Below are 13848 nucleotides of genomic sequence, written 5' to 3'. Positions count from 1 at the left end.
AGGATATTTAAAAGGAAATGATTAGCCCTGCAGAAAAACTCTAGCTATCTAGAACCTTCAGAGACTAGGTTGGTCTGATAACAGTTTGGCTGTATCTTTTTAAACAAATTTATTTATTCGGCTGCTTCACGTTTAGTTGTGGCACACGTGGGATCTTTTTTTTGCGGTGCTCAGGCTTCTTTTTAGCTGTGGCTCTAGGGCTCCAGAGTGTGAGGCTTCAGTAGCTGTCGGGTATGGGTTTAGTTCCCCAACCAGGGATCAAATCCACATCCTCTGTACTGGAAGATGGATTCTTAAACACTGGACCACCAGGGAAGTCCCTGGCTGTATCTTTAAATAAACAGATCCTTGTTATCCTTCAGATAACAAGAAAATAACATTTTGGAAGTGAAACAACTCGCAGATGAATGGGATCAGCAGTGGGTTCCCAACTCTCCCATCTGGAGTTTTTGCTTTTTTCCTTGGGATCTTCTGAATCCTATCTATACTGACTTTAGGAATACTCTGATCTTTCTTTTACCTGAATATGGGTAAAAACAAATTTTCTATTTTTCCCTAAGGACACTAAATATAAGGTTCTATTTTCTTTCTTAAAATAATTATACAAGAAAAGAAAGGAAGTACAAAAGTATAAAAACAGATAAACAAGTTAAACATAGATTTTAGGATCCTAAGATAAACTTAAGTATAAACTTTGGATCCTAAATAACTAAATCTAGCCAGAAGTTGGCTGACTCTTTTTCCCTTTCCACCCAGTTATCAACTTGTCGTCCTTGACCACAGGATTTTCACACAAGAGGCCAAAAACAGCATACATTTCAGAGCTCAAAGTCTTATCTTCCAAGAATTCCAGAGAACAGCAATTTTCTGTTTTAAGTATCAAGAATAATTTTTTAAAAACTTAGGTATTTCAGTAGAACTTTTAAAATGTACACTTTTACTTACACACTTTTGTTTTACACACAGTATATAGACTATGACTTAACTTTTCTTTGATGACTCTGCTGCCAATGCAGGGGACCTGGGTTCAAACTCTAGTCAGGGAACTGGATCCTACATGCCACAACCAGGAGTCTGAGAGCTGCAACTTAAAGATGCCACGTGTTGCAACTGAGACCAAATAAGTAAATTAATGTAAATAAATAAATAGTTTAAAAATAAACAAATAAGGATGAGAGAAAAAAATTTTAAAATCAGTTTAGTGTTTCTAGACAAAATAATGAACAATCTGAAAAGGAAATTAAGAAAATAATTATATCTACAACAGCATCACAAAGAATAAAATACTTAGGAATAAACTTAACCAAGATGGTAAAGGCTTGCTTGCACACTGAAAACTATAAAATGCTACTGGAAGAAATTAAAGAAGTAAGTGGGAAGATATGTGTTCATGGATCATAAGACTTAATATTGTTAAGATGTCAATACCTTCAATATGCGACGCCTGCAATATGGATGGACGTTGTGCTAAGTGAAATAGGCTAAAATCACAGAATGACAAATACTGCCCAGTTCCACTGATGTCAGGAATCTAAAATAGTTAAATTCATGAATCAAAGAGCAGAATGACTGTTGACTGGGGGAGAGGGAAGTGAGGAGTTGTTGCTCATTGGGTATAAAGTTTCAGTCAAGCAAGATGAATAAGCTCTAAAGATATGCTGTAAAACAATATACCTACAATCAACAATATATTGTAAACTTAAAATTTGTGAAGAGGGTAGATCTCATGTGAGGCTTCCCTGGTGGCTCAGATAGTAAAGAATCTGCCTGCAATGAGGGAGACCCAGGTTCAGTCTCTATGTTGGGAAGATCCCCTGGAGAAGGGAATGGCTACCCACTCCAGTATTCCTGCCTGGAGAACCCCATGGACAGAGAAGCCTGGTGGGCTACAGTCCATGTGGTCGCAAAGAGTTGGACATGACTAAGCAACTAACACTGTGTTCTTTCTATAATAATGAAAAGATGTCAACTGCCCAAAGCAATCCACAGATTCAATGAGATCCCTTTCAAAATCCTAATGATAATTTGTACAGAAATAGAAAAATTCATTCTAAAATTTGAATGAAATCACAAGAGATCCTGAATAGTTAAAAAAAATATCTTGAAAAACAGAACAAAGTTGTAGGATTCATACTTCCTTACCACGCAGCCTACAGTCATCCAAAGAGGAGGGTACTGCCTCATGAGGGTCAGAATGGCCATCTTTAACAGTGGGGACTTCCCTGGTGGTCCAGTGGCTGAGAGTCTATGCTCCCAGTGTGGGTGCTAGGGTTCAACCCTGGTTGGGGCACTAGGTCCCACATGCCATAACTAAGAATTCACATTCTGTTACTAAGACCTGGTGCAGCCAAATAAACAATCGAAAAAAAAATTTTTTTTTAAGTCTACAAGTAACAAATGCTAGCAAATGGTGAAAGGAACCCTCCTATACCATTAATGGGAATGTAAGCTTGTGCAGTCACTGTGAAAAATGGTATGGAGGTTCCTCAGAAAACTAAAAATAGAATTACCACAAAAGTTGAAAGTGTTAGTCGCTCAGTTGTGTCTGTTTGGGACCCTATGGACTGTGGCCCACCAGGCTCCTCTGTCCATGGGATTTCCCAGGCAAGAATACTGGAGTGAGTTGCCATTTCCTTCTCCAGGGGATCTTTCTGACCCAGGATCGAACCTGGGTCTTTTGCATTGCAGGCAGGTTCTTTACTGTCTGAGCCAGCAGGGAAGCCCATGATATGATCTAGCAATCCCACTCCTGAGCATATACCCAGACAAAACTATAATGCAAAAAGATACATGCATTCCTATGTTCATAGCAGCACCATTCACAGTAGCCAAGACACGGAAACAGCCTAAACGTCCACTGACAGATGAATGAGTAAAGAAGGTGCGGTACATACATACTATGAAGCACTGTCGCTAAGTTGTGTCTGACTCTTTGTGACCCCATGGACTGCAGCACACCAGTCTTCCCTGTCCTTCACTATCTCCTGGAGTTTTCTCAAACTCATGTCCACTGAGTCAGTGATGCCATCAAAGTGATGCCATGAAGTACTACTCAGTCATAAAAAAGAACAAAATAATGCCATTTGCAACAACATGGATGCAACTAGAGATTATCATACTAAATGAAGTAAGTCAGAAAGATAAAGACAAATACCACTTATATGATATCACTTATATGTGGAATCGAAAATATGACACAAATGAATCTAAGAAACAGAAGCCAAATCAGTGGCATAGAGCATAGACTGGTGGTTGCCAAGGTGCAGGGAGTGGGAGGGGTGGATTCGGAGTTTGGGATTAGCAGATGCTAACTGAAAGATGAGGCTGTGAAACTGCTGCACTCAATATGCCAGCAGATTTGGAAAACTCAGCAGTGGCCACAGGACTGCGAAAGGTCAGTTTTCATTCCAATCCCAAAGAAAGGCAATGCCAAAGAATGCTCAAACTACCACACAATTGCACCCATCTCACATGCTAGTAAAGTAATGCTCAAAATTCTCCAAGCCAGGCTTCAGCAATACGTGAACCGTTAACTTCCAGATGTTCAAGCTGGTTTTAGAAAAGGCAGAGGAACCAGAGATCAAATTCCCAACATCTGCTGGATCATAAAAGCAAGAGTTCCAGAAAAACATCTATTTCTGCTTTATTGACTATGCCAAAGCCTTTGACTGTGTGGATCACAATACACTGTGGAAAATTCTGAAACAGATGGGAAGACCAGACCACCTGACCTGCCTCTTGAAAAATCTGTATGCAGGTCAGGAAGCAGCAGTTAGAACTGGACATGGAACAACAGACTGGTTCCAAATAGGAAAAGGAGTACGTCAAGGCTGTATATTGTCACCCTGCTTATTTAACTTCTATGCAGAGTACATCATGAGAAATGCTGGACTGGAAGAAACACAAGCTGGAATCAAGATTGCAGGGAGAAATATCAATAACCTCAGATATGCAGATGACACCACCCTTATGGCAGAAAGTGAAGAGGAACTAAAAAGCCTCTTGATGAAAGTGAAAGAGGAGAGTGAAAAAGTTGGCTTAAAGCTCAACATTCAGAAAATGAAGATCATGGCATCCGGTGCCATCACTCCATGGGAAATAGATGGGGAAACAGTGGCAGACTTTTTATTTTGGGGGGCTCCAAAATCACTGCAGATGGTGACTGCAGCCATGAAATTAAAAGACGCTTACTCCTTGGAAGAAAAGTTATGACCAACCTAGATAGCATATTCAAAAGCAGAGACATTACTTTGCTGACTAAGGTCCGTCTAGTCAAGGCTATGGTTTTTCCCGTGGTCATGTATGGATGTGAGAGTTGGACTGTGAAGAAGGCTGAGCGCCGAAGAATTGATGCTTTTGAACTGTGGTGCTGGAGAAGACTCTTGAGAGTCCCTTGGACTGCAAGGAGATCCAACCAGTCCATTCTGAAGGAGATCAGTCCTGGGTGTTCATTGGAAGGACTGACGCTAAAGCTGAAACTCCAGTACTTTGGCCACCTCATGGGAAGAGTTGACTCATTGGAAAAGACTCTGATGCTGGGAGGGGTTGGGGGCAGGAGGAGAAGGGGACGACCGAGGATGAGATGGCTGGATGGCATGACTGACTCGATGGACATGAATCTGAGTGAACTCCAGGAGTTGGTGATGGACAGGGAGGCCTGGGGTGATGGGATTCATGGGGTCGCAAAGAGTCGGACATGACTGAGCGACTAAACTGAACTGAACTGAACTGGTATATATAGAATGGATAAACAACAAGGTCCTACTGTATAGCACGTGGAAGTATATTCAATATCCTGTAATAAACCATAATGGAAAAGAATATGAAAAAGAAAGTATGTATGTGTATAACCAAGTCACTTTGCTGAACACTGTAATTCAACTATACCTCAATAAAAAATAAATTAAAAAAACAAAGAGAGTGGTACTGGCATAAAGACAGACATAGAGACCAATGAAAGAAAATAGAGAGCCTAGAAATAAACCTGGCATTTCTGGTCAATTGATACTCAACAAGAATGGCAACACTATTCAAAGGGGAAAGGACAGTCTTCAACAAATGGTGTTAGGAAAACTAGATGTCCACATGCAAAAGAATGGGCCCTTTTCTTCCACCCCTTTCAAAATTTAACTCAAAATAGATCAAGACCTAACCATAAGAGATCAATCTATTCAATAAAACTTGGAAGAAAACATAGGGAAAGAGCTTCATGACAGATGAATGGATAAAGAATTGAATTTGGCAATGATTTATTGGCTATCGCACCAAAAGCACAGACAAATAGAGAAAAAATAGGTAAACAGGACCTCATCAAAATTTAAAAGCTTTTGTGTATCAAAGAATCACAAAAGAGTGAAAAGGCAACCCCATGAAATGGGAGAATATATTTTCAAATCATAATATCATTATAAGGGACTTCTATCCTAAATATATAAAGAACTCTTACAATTCAACAATAGAAAGATATAACCCAATTTAAAACAGGCAAAGGATTTCTAATTGACTTTTCTTCAAAGAAAATATAAAAACAGCCATAAGCACAAGAAAAGATACTAAACATCACTAGCCATTAGAAAAATGCAAATCAAAACCACAATGAGACACCACTTCAGACCCATTAAAGTAAGTAAAGTAAAGACGCTCAGTAGTGTCCGACTCTTTGTGACCCCATGGACTGTAGCCTACCAGGCTCCTCTGTCCATGGGATTTTCCAGGCAAGAGTACTGGAGTGGGTTGCCATTTCTTTCTCCAGGGGATCTTCCCGACCCAGGGATCAAACCCGGGACTCCAGCATTGCAGACAGACGCTGTACCATTTGAGCCACCAGGGAAACCCTCAGACCCATGAGGCTGACTATTATTTAAAAAAACAAAACACAAAATAAGTGTTGGCAAATGTGTGGAAAAACTGGAATGCTTGACATTGCTGGTGGGAATGTAAAATGGTACAGCCATTGTGAAAAATGGTATGGCAGTTCCTCAAAAAATTAAATGTAAAATTACCATATAATTCAGCAATTCCATTCCTGGATATATATCCAATGGAATTGAAAACAGGGACTCATATCTGTACACCAATGTTCAAAGCAGTCTTACTCACAATAGCTAAAAAGTGGAAGCAACCCAAGCTTTTATGTGGATAAAGATAATGTGATATATACTTACAACGGATATTATTCAGCCCTAAAAAGGAAGGAAATTGGGATGCAAGCTACCACATGGATGAACCTTGAAGACATTTTGTTAAGTGAAATAAACCAGTCACAAAGAGATAAATATTGTATGATTCAATTTACACGTAGTACCGAGAGTAGTCAAATCATAGAGAAAGAAAGTAGAATAGTGGTTGTCAGAGGCTGGGAGAAGAGGAAATGAGTTATTGTTTAATGAGTATGCAGTTTCAGTCTGAGAAGATAAAAAAAAGTTCTGGAGATAGATGGTGGTGATGATTGAACAACAATGTGAATATACTTAATGACACTGAACTGTACATTTAAGAATTGTTTAAATAGTAAATTTCATGTTATATATATTTTACCACAACTTAAGTAAAAAAGAATAAATGTAATACCAGAGAGACTCTGCTATGAGTTATAATTTTTCATTAGCATGCATCCCATTCTCCACCCTCAACCCCTGAAGTCAATCTCGGAGCAATGTTTTTATGTGGTCATTCAAAACAATACACTCATTTTGCATGACAGACTCATTTGACAGGAACTACAATATCATATGTCAATGTCTGAGTGGGTGTTCTCTGGGTAACCTCAACACTGATCGACTGGACTATCTCTACAGAGCCTGCCCTTACCCTCACATGCAGTCAGTGAGCCATCTCAGTCAACTGCCTTTTAATAAGTGCTCAGTCATTGTGTATGAGTAACAGAAAAAAAGGGTGAGTTATTGTCCTAAAGTTACACAGAGAAAAACAGAATACATAAACCTTCCCATGAACTAGGGAAGCAAATAAAAATACAGGCTACTCTGTTATTTATCTGAAATTCAAATTTAACCTGGCATCCTCTATTTTATCTGGCAACGTTCTGCCATATTGGAAGTGAAGAGAAAATAAATAATCCAGAGTGTTTTGGGGATACTGAGGTCTTAACAGGGACCTAGACAGAGTAGTGTAGAAGACATATTGGTTAACCTAAAAAAAAAAAGTACTGGTCTCTAGACTCCATGCTTAATTCTGCTCAGGAGCCCCTTCCTGCTTTGAGTATCTGTGATCCAAGACTTACTTTCTAAAGTTACAAAGTCAGAGAATGGGAGAAAGAAAAAGTAGAGAAGGATAAACCAAAGCTAGAAATGAGTGAGAGCATGCCCAGCTTCCAGTCAGGAAGGACTGGCCTCAAAAAGGGACCTTAGACACTTAACATAAAAATCAGAGGAATTCAGATTTTGACCTGGCTCAAAGCAGAAGAGAAACAATGATGGTGAATGCCCTACAGCCATACAGTAGGAGGGACACGCAGAGTCGAACATGACGGAGCACATATGTGAGTGAGGAGGGACTGGCATAGCAGAACACCAGAGACAGCGGTGCGATCTCCCAATTCCCTGAAACCATTACCATTAGTAATTTCCACGGAGCCCCTCAAGAAACTCTAGTCACAATTTTTACGTACTAATACTCTGAATTGACACTTTCGAACTGTGGTGCTGGAGTAGAGTCTGGAGTAGACAGCAACGAGATCAAACCAGTCAATCCTAAAGGAAATCAACCCAGAATATTCATTGGAAGGATTGATGCTGAAGCTCCAATACTTTGGCCACTTGATGCCAAGAGCTGACTCATTGGAAAAGACCCTGATGCTGGGAAAGATTGAGGGCAAGAGGAGAAGGCGGTCACAGAGGATGAGATGGTTGGATGGAATCACTGACTCAATGGATATGAGTTTGAGCAAGCTCAGGGAGATAGTGAAGGACAGGGAAGCCTGGTGTGCTACAGTTCATGGGGTCGCAAAGAGTCAGACACAACTTAGTGACTGAACAACAACAGTACTCTGAGCCCCGGTGACCATAATGCCTCTAGTAGTCAGGCAACTACTTCTTATAAACTCCTGCAGCTTTCCAGCCATTGTTTCATCAGTCAGCAATATCATCTATTTCCCCATGGACCCTGGGCCAAAACTGAGATCGCCGAACCCCGTCTTAGCTTCAGGAACTTGAATCTGTTCATGTCATCCTCTTAGGAATCAACAAAAACAGATTTCAGGCTCTCTGTTCTTTGAGAATTCCATCTTTAAAAGGCCTGTGTTCTTGTTTATTACTGACACTGTTCAGATAGTGGTAATCCCTGCCTGATGCTGGTCTCCTGAGATATAAATGGCTCATATGGCCTGATCATACTATAGTAGTATTTAGGAATCTTTGATAAGTCTCACACTAGGCCAGGCTGGGATGTCTCCCCTCTCCAGTGGAGGAAGGGGGAGGGGAGGTATCCAAGAATTAAAAGGGTAAAGTAACTGAGGTCATTCCTCCAACCTGTCCTGAAGCACCAGCTGATCAGGTACACTGAATCAGGTTTGAAGGATGTAGCTAGCCTCCACAATTCTTCCCTAGAGGGAGCAGATAGTCTCTAGGGCAAGAGGAGGGGGGTCACCTGGGTAAAGCTCTTTAAAGATTATCTGGGCAGCCACTGAAGGACCGACCAATAAAAATTTCTACAGCCTTGGACCTTAATTTTTTCTTTTTGGTAAGCATAACATAAAGGTAAAACAGCTAATAAAAAGAAGCTTCTGTGTAAATGAAATTAGATGCATGAACCGAGAGACTGAATATGTTCAGTTTTATGCTCCCACCATGAGCACCGCAAGTAATCCCCAGACGCCCTTCGTTTTCCCCCCATTCATGTAACTGGTGACACGTCTTCCCATGAAACACTGCCTCACAGCCTCTGCATTGGTTTCATTCATTCACTCACTCATCAAATATTTACCGAATCTACCATGTGCCAGACACTGTGCTGGGCACTGGAGATACAAACGAATCGTGTACGGTCCTTGCCTCCAGGGCAGCCCCCTGGTGTCCTCAGGGCCAGCCTGGCATCCCAAGGCAGCCCTGGGCAACGGGATCACGGTACCCTTTGCAGCAGGTAAGTGTGGTAGCAGGGGGCTGGCAAAATGCCAGGCCACAGGTTTTCCCAAGGTAAAACTGGATGTGAGAGAGCGCTCCCAGCCCAGCTCAAACAGGCATCAAGGTGGGAACCAGGGGCCAAAGGGGCGGAGGGTGCAAACGACCCGGCGTGCAGAGGACTCCCGCCGCAGTCGCCGGGCTGGGTGCTGAGGGGCCACGTGCGCTCCTCCAGGGCCGTCACAGGAGATGTGGGGACAACGATGACCCCTGGGCGCGAGTCAGCTGAGGGGGTGTCTCCAAGGGACAGTTTGAGGAGACGGTTAGGGTGGATCTGCGGTGACGCCCCAAATGATGGCTTGTCCTGGGTGACTGAGGATTCAGTGGATGGCGGAACTGAAAGGATAGGACTGAAGATGAGGTTGGTCCAGAGGGTCAAGCAAGACCGAAGGGTGGGGCTGACGGGAGAGGGGGGAGGGCTGACGGGACGAGGGGGGAGGGCTGAAGGGGGGGGAGGGCGCGCTAAGGACTGGATAGGTGAGCAAACTGAGGGCCTTTCTCCCAAGGGATCATTTGGAACGCGAGGACAGCGGATCTCCGGGACCTCGCCTGCCCCAAAGACGCGTCCTACCTGGTTTCTCGCCTCGGCGTGGTCCTACCGCGCAGGAAGCGGCAGCGTCTCGCGCCCTGCAGGGGCCGCGTTGCAGCCGGGACAAGCAGTCGTCCCCCTTCTCTCAGACAGCTTGGTAACGTCCGGTCCTCCCCTGCAGCTGTGGCGCCGATGGTCCGATCTGAAATGCCCTCATGCCGCCCCTTGGGATGGCCCGTCGTTCGGCCCGCTGTGCCAGTGGGGGTGCTCGCCCACCTCCTGGCACCCTCTGCATTGAGCGCGGCCAGTCACGCGCAGTGCTTTCCCGCGAGGGGAGCCGCGGCGCTTCTGCCCTGGCCCCGCCTTCTGCGGCCTGTGCCCCGCCCCTTCGGGGTGGTGCGGGCTAAGTGGCTGGGCTGTGCTGGAACCCAGAAAATCCTCGCGCGCGGCTTAACTGGCGTGTGGAAGGCAGCTGCATTTGCGCATCCGCCATCGCCTAATGGAGCGATTCTCTGCCTGACACCGCAGTAGAACCTCTTGGGAAAAATAGCAAAACAAAACTAAAGCCTGACCTCAGCAGAGACCAATTGACCCAGAAGCACGGGCAGGGCGGAGTAGGGGTTGGGTGGTGCCCAGCCTTGATATTTTTAAAAGCACTCCAGCATAGCCAGGATGAATAAGCCTGGTAAAGTCTAGAACGGAACAAAGACTGTCTCCTTTGGCCAAAAATTTAATCAGGTTCTCCTGAGTCGGCCCTGGACCAGGCTTGACTTTGGGCTTCCCTCTTTGTCCTTGTAGAATGCAGTTTGAGCAAGAATCCTATTAAATCAGTTTATTGGAAATTCTCCGCTCTTGATATCTGACCGTCCTTGGTATTTATCACCTTGGCCTGCTTTCAGCAAGAATTCTGTTGAGTTGATCTACCAAGAATCCCCGTTTCCTCTGATGTTTCTTCTTAGTAGTTGCTATGCTCATGTCCCTCCAAAATTCTTATGTTGAAATCCTAACCCCCAGACATTAGTAGGGGGGGCCTTTGAGAGGTGATTAGGTCATGAGGATCTTGCATGATTAGGATTAGTAGCGTCACAGAAGATATCTCATGGAGCTCCCTAGCCCAGTCCTTCAGATGGGGAAGTAGCTGACCAGAGAGCACCTAGTGGCCAGGCTGGCACCTTGGTCTGACTTATAGCCTCTAGAACTCTGAGAAATTCGTTTATAAGCTACCCAGTCTGTAGTGTGATGTGTTTTTTAGCCATGGCATGCAGCATGCAGGACCTTCGGTCCCAACCAAGGACCAAACCCTGGCCCTGTGCCTTTGGAGCACAAAGGCTAACCACTGGACCACCAGGGGAGTCCCTGTGGTGTTTTATTATAGCAGCCAGAATAGATGAAGGCTGTAATTTTCCAGCCACTGACCTCTACCCTGCTGCTTGGCTAATAAATTATCACTTGTCTTTGTTGAGATCTGAGTTGAGCTCAATCTCTTTCCCACTGCAGCACCTCATTGCGGTGGTTCCTATAGCAAGTCCATGATCCCCGGCCCACTCCCTACCCTCCCCCCCTGCCCTGCCCCTGCAAATAAAGTTTGCCTTACCATCTTTAACAAGTGTAATGAATATTTTTTTCTTTATCAGAACTCATGTGCTTCCTGCTCCCAGGCAAGGTGTATGTGAGACACTGAAGACTGTTGTCTTCTTGTATCCAAAGCGGGGTGGGGGCAGGTGACCTCACTAGGTTCCATCCTCTGTGAAAGAGAGTCTGAGACCCTGTGCTCTAGGCACTCCCAGGCTTGTTAGGTCACAGTCAAGGAAGCAGATAAATGTCATATTGTGTAATACATCCTCAGGCCTCACAAAAGTCATGTGAGCTGAGCTTTGAATAATGAGTGGGAGGTGAAAGGTGTGGGGGAAGCATGTACAGAAGAACAATGGGGCAAAGCAACTGATATGATCGAGATGTGGGACCGATGCAGAGAGTATAGCAAAGATGGTCAGGGCTATGATAATGAAGAGCCTTCCATGACAAACTAAGGAGCTGGGACTCATCTGGTAAGCAGTGGAGAAATACTTCATCTGGAGGCAGGATGGTAAATCAAATATGAATTTTAGAACTACAATTCTGGAGGCAAAATGGAGAGGGCTTTAGTCAGGGAGACCAGTGAAAAACTGCATGTTTGTGCAGATAAAGGGTCCAGGGTGGGGTCTTAGCCTAAGTTAGGCCAATTGGAACCCTTTCCCTGAGAATTTGGACTTGGGGGAGAAAGAATTACACTTTTACTCATGGTTAGACTTACCATGGAAATTTGAGAGTGGTGTCAAATTTTACTTGTCAAATGGCCTGAGTTGCAGAAAAAAACAATTTGCTGAGAAGTATCAGTTTGTTGCCTAGAGAGGAGTCAAGTGAAGATACAAAGAGACTACTCCCCAGGTTCTTGGGGCCTACAGTAGCTGATTCCACTTCTCACTGAGGCCGTTTAACTCTTACCCTGGGTTGACGATGCATCCTTCTATCCATTCATAGTCTTATTTTTGACCTCAGCAAATGTGGGTTACTTCCTGTTATTTGTGTTAAGGGATAATTTTCAAAAAGTTAAAATCATGAATCTTATACAAATATAAAATAAAGCCATATTTAATTCACTAATTAATGAGAGAACCAGTAAGACACTAAGACTGGTTCACAAGGGTATTTGACTTTTAGAAATGTAAATTCTCTTCCAGACAAAATTAATTTGCATCACTGAGAGAAGGAATTATTTGCATTGTTAAAGGAAGAAATATTCTGCAATATTATCAGTATTTGAACAGATATGAACTTTATTAACCTCACTCCAGTGTGGATACTGAATTAGAGGAAAGAGACCAGTTAGGAGACTGTGGTAATTGTGATGAGAAATGGGAGGGTGTGAATTAGGGCAGTGGCTGAGGGGTTAGATCTGAGGATATAGATTCAAAAGACATTAAGGGTATAGACTCTATAGGAATTAACGATTAATTTAATGTGTCACTGGGGGTTGGAGGTAAAGAAGAGCAAATAGCCTCAGATGACTCCCAGGATCCTCCAAATGCTGAGTTTTCTCCAAAACCCTTAGTACACCTCTTAGAAGATTTGGAGCTAGAACTACAAGGAAATGTTGGATCTAGGACAATGCTCCCTTGTTTCTCTGTTTCTGGCAGTGGTAAATATGGTCTTTCCCAAAAAGTTCTTAAAGATGCAGGATGAGCCAAATCGTCCCATGATCTCTCCCTATTCCTGAGACACTGTAGATGAGGAACGAGTATAAACCTGGCCTATGTACGCTAGAATCACCTCTCTGGTTTTGCCTTTGGCAGTTATTCCATCTAGTGCAAGTGAAAAGATCTCATAACCCATCCAACTTCAGAAAACCCTTCAAGGGGTGCTCTTCTGAAATGAAATAATGTCTCATCTGTTTCTCTTTATGTTTTATTATTCTCTCTAAAAACCAGACACATTGCCCCACTCATCTTCATACTTACAGCAAGTCATGACCATTTCTCTTTCTGAAACTATATGACCTTTTAGCAACTATTCTCATCACTGACTTAATTTCTCAGAATTCTAATTACAAGAAAGATAACATAGATTGGGGTCACATATCCACTCTTGGCCAACTGTGGCTAGGACTAGTGAAGTCAACTGGCATGGACATGACTCATCCTGTCACCAACAGCTGAGTGGGAAGAGCCAGTAATCTATGGATTTAGCACTGTTGAGCAAATCAAGGAGCTTATTTGACAAACCAGTGCCTGCATCTTCTGCAGCTAACCCACAGAGTCCTTTGGTTTTATCTTCAAAATGTATCCTCTACTCATCCACTTATTTCTTCACTGCTTCCATAGTCTAAACCACCACCATTCCATGCTTAGACAATGTTACTTCCTCCTAAATAGTCTCTCTGATGTCACTTTTACAGTCCTGTTGCCCATAGAATGGCTTAAACAATCTTTTCAAACTGGCTTTAAAGTCATCCACTGCATCTTATCATACCTCTCCAACCACTCTCCTCTTTGCTCACGATGTTTTATCCACATTAGACTTATGTTTCTTACATACAAAGCTTGCTCCTATCTTAGGGACTTGAATGTCCTTCCATTAGATTTTTGCAAAGCTAGATCCTTTTAGTCATTCAAGTCTCATGTCACATGTTACTTCCTCAGAAAGTCC

General features: G+C 43.2%; 1 protein-coding gene across 2 annotated transcripts in view; it reads right to left on the bottom strand.

Moving 5' to 3' along the window:
* RUSC2 (RUN and SH3 domain containing 2) overlaps positions 1–10008 on the bottom strand; it is a 64577-nt gene extending 54569 nt beyond the window's left edge. Inside the window, exon 1 of one of the 2 annotated variants that reach the window (XR_008199832.1) lies at positions 9706–10008. The gene's annotated coding sequence lies outside the window, so the exon portion shown is untranslated. Of the gene's footprint in view, positions 1–8940; positions 9137–9705 lie in introns of those variants that run through there. The other variant, XR_008199835.1, reaches the window with a different exon arrangement.
* Between the last annotated feature and the right edge of the window lie 3840 nt (positions 10009–13848).

Source organism: Budorcas taxicolor, chromosome 8 (assembly GCF_023091745.1).
Source record: "Budorcas taxicolor isolate Tak-1 chromosome 8, Takin1.1, whole genome shotgun sequence".
NCBI lineage: Eukaryota > Metazoa > Chordata > Mammalia > Artiodactyla > Bovidae > Budorcas > Budorcas taxicolor.
Note: the sequence above shows the minus strand (reverse complement) of the source record. Positions and strands in the feature narration are given on the sequence as shown.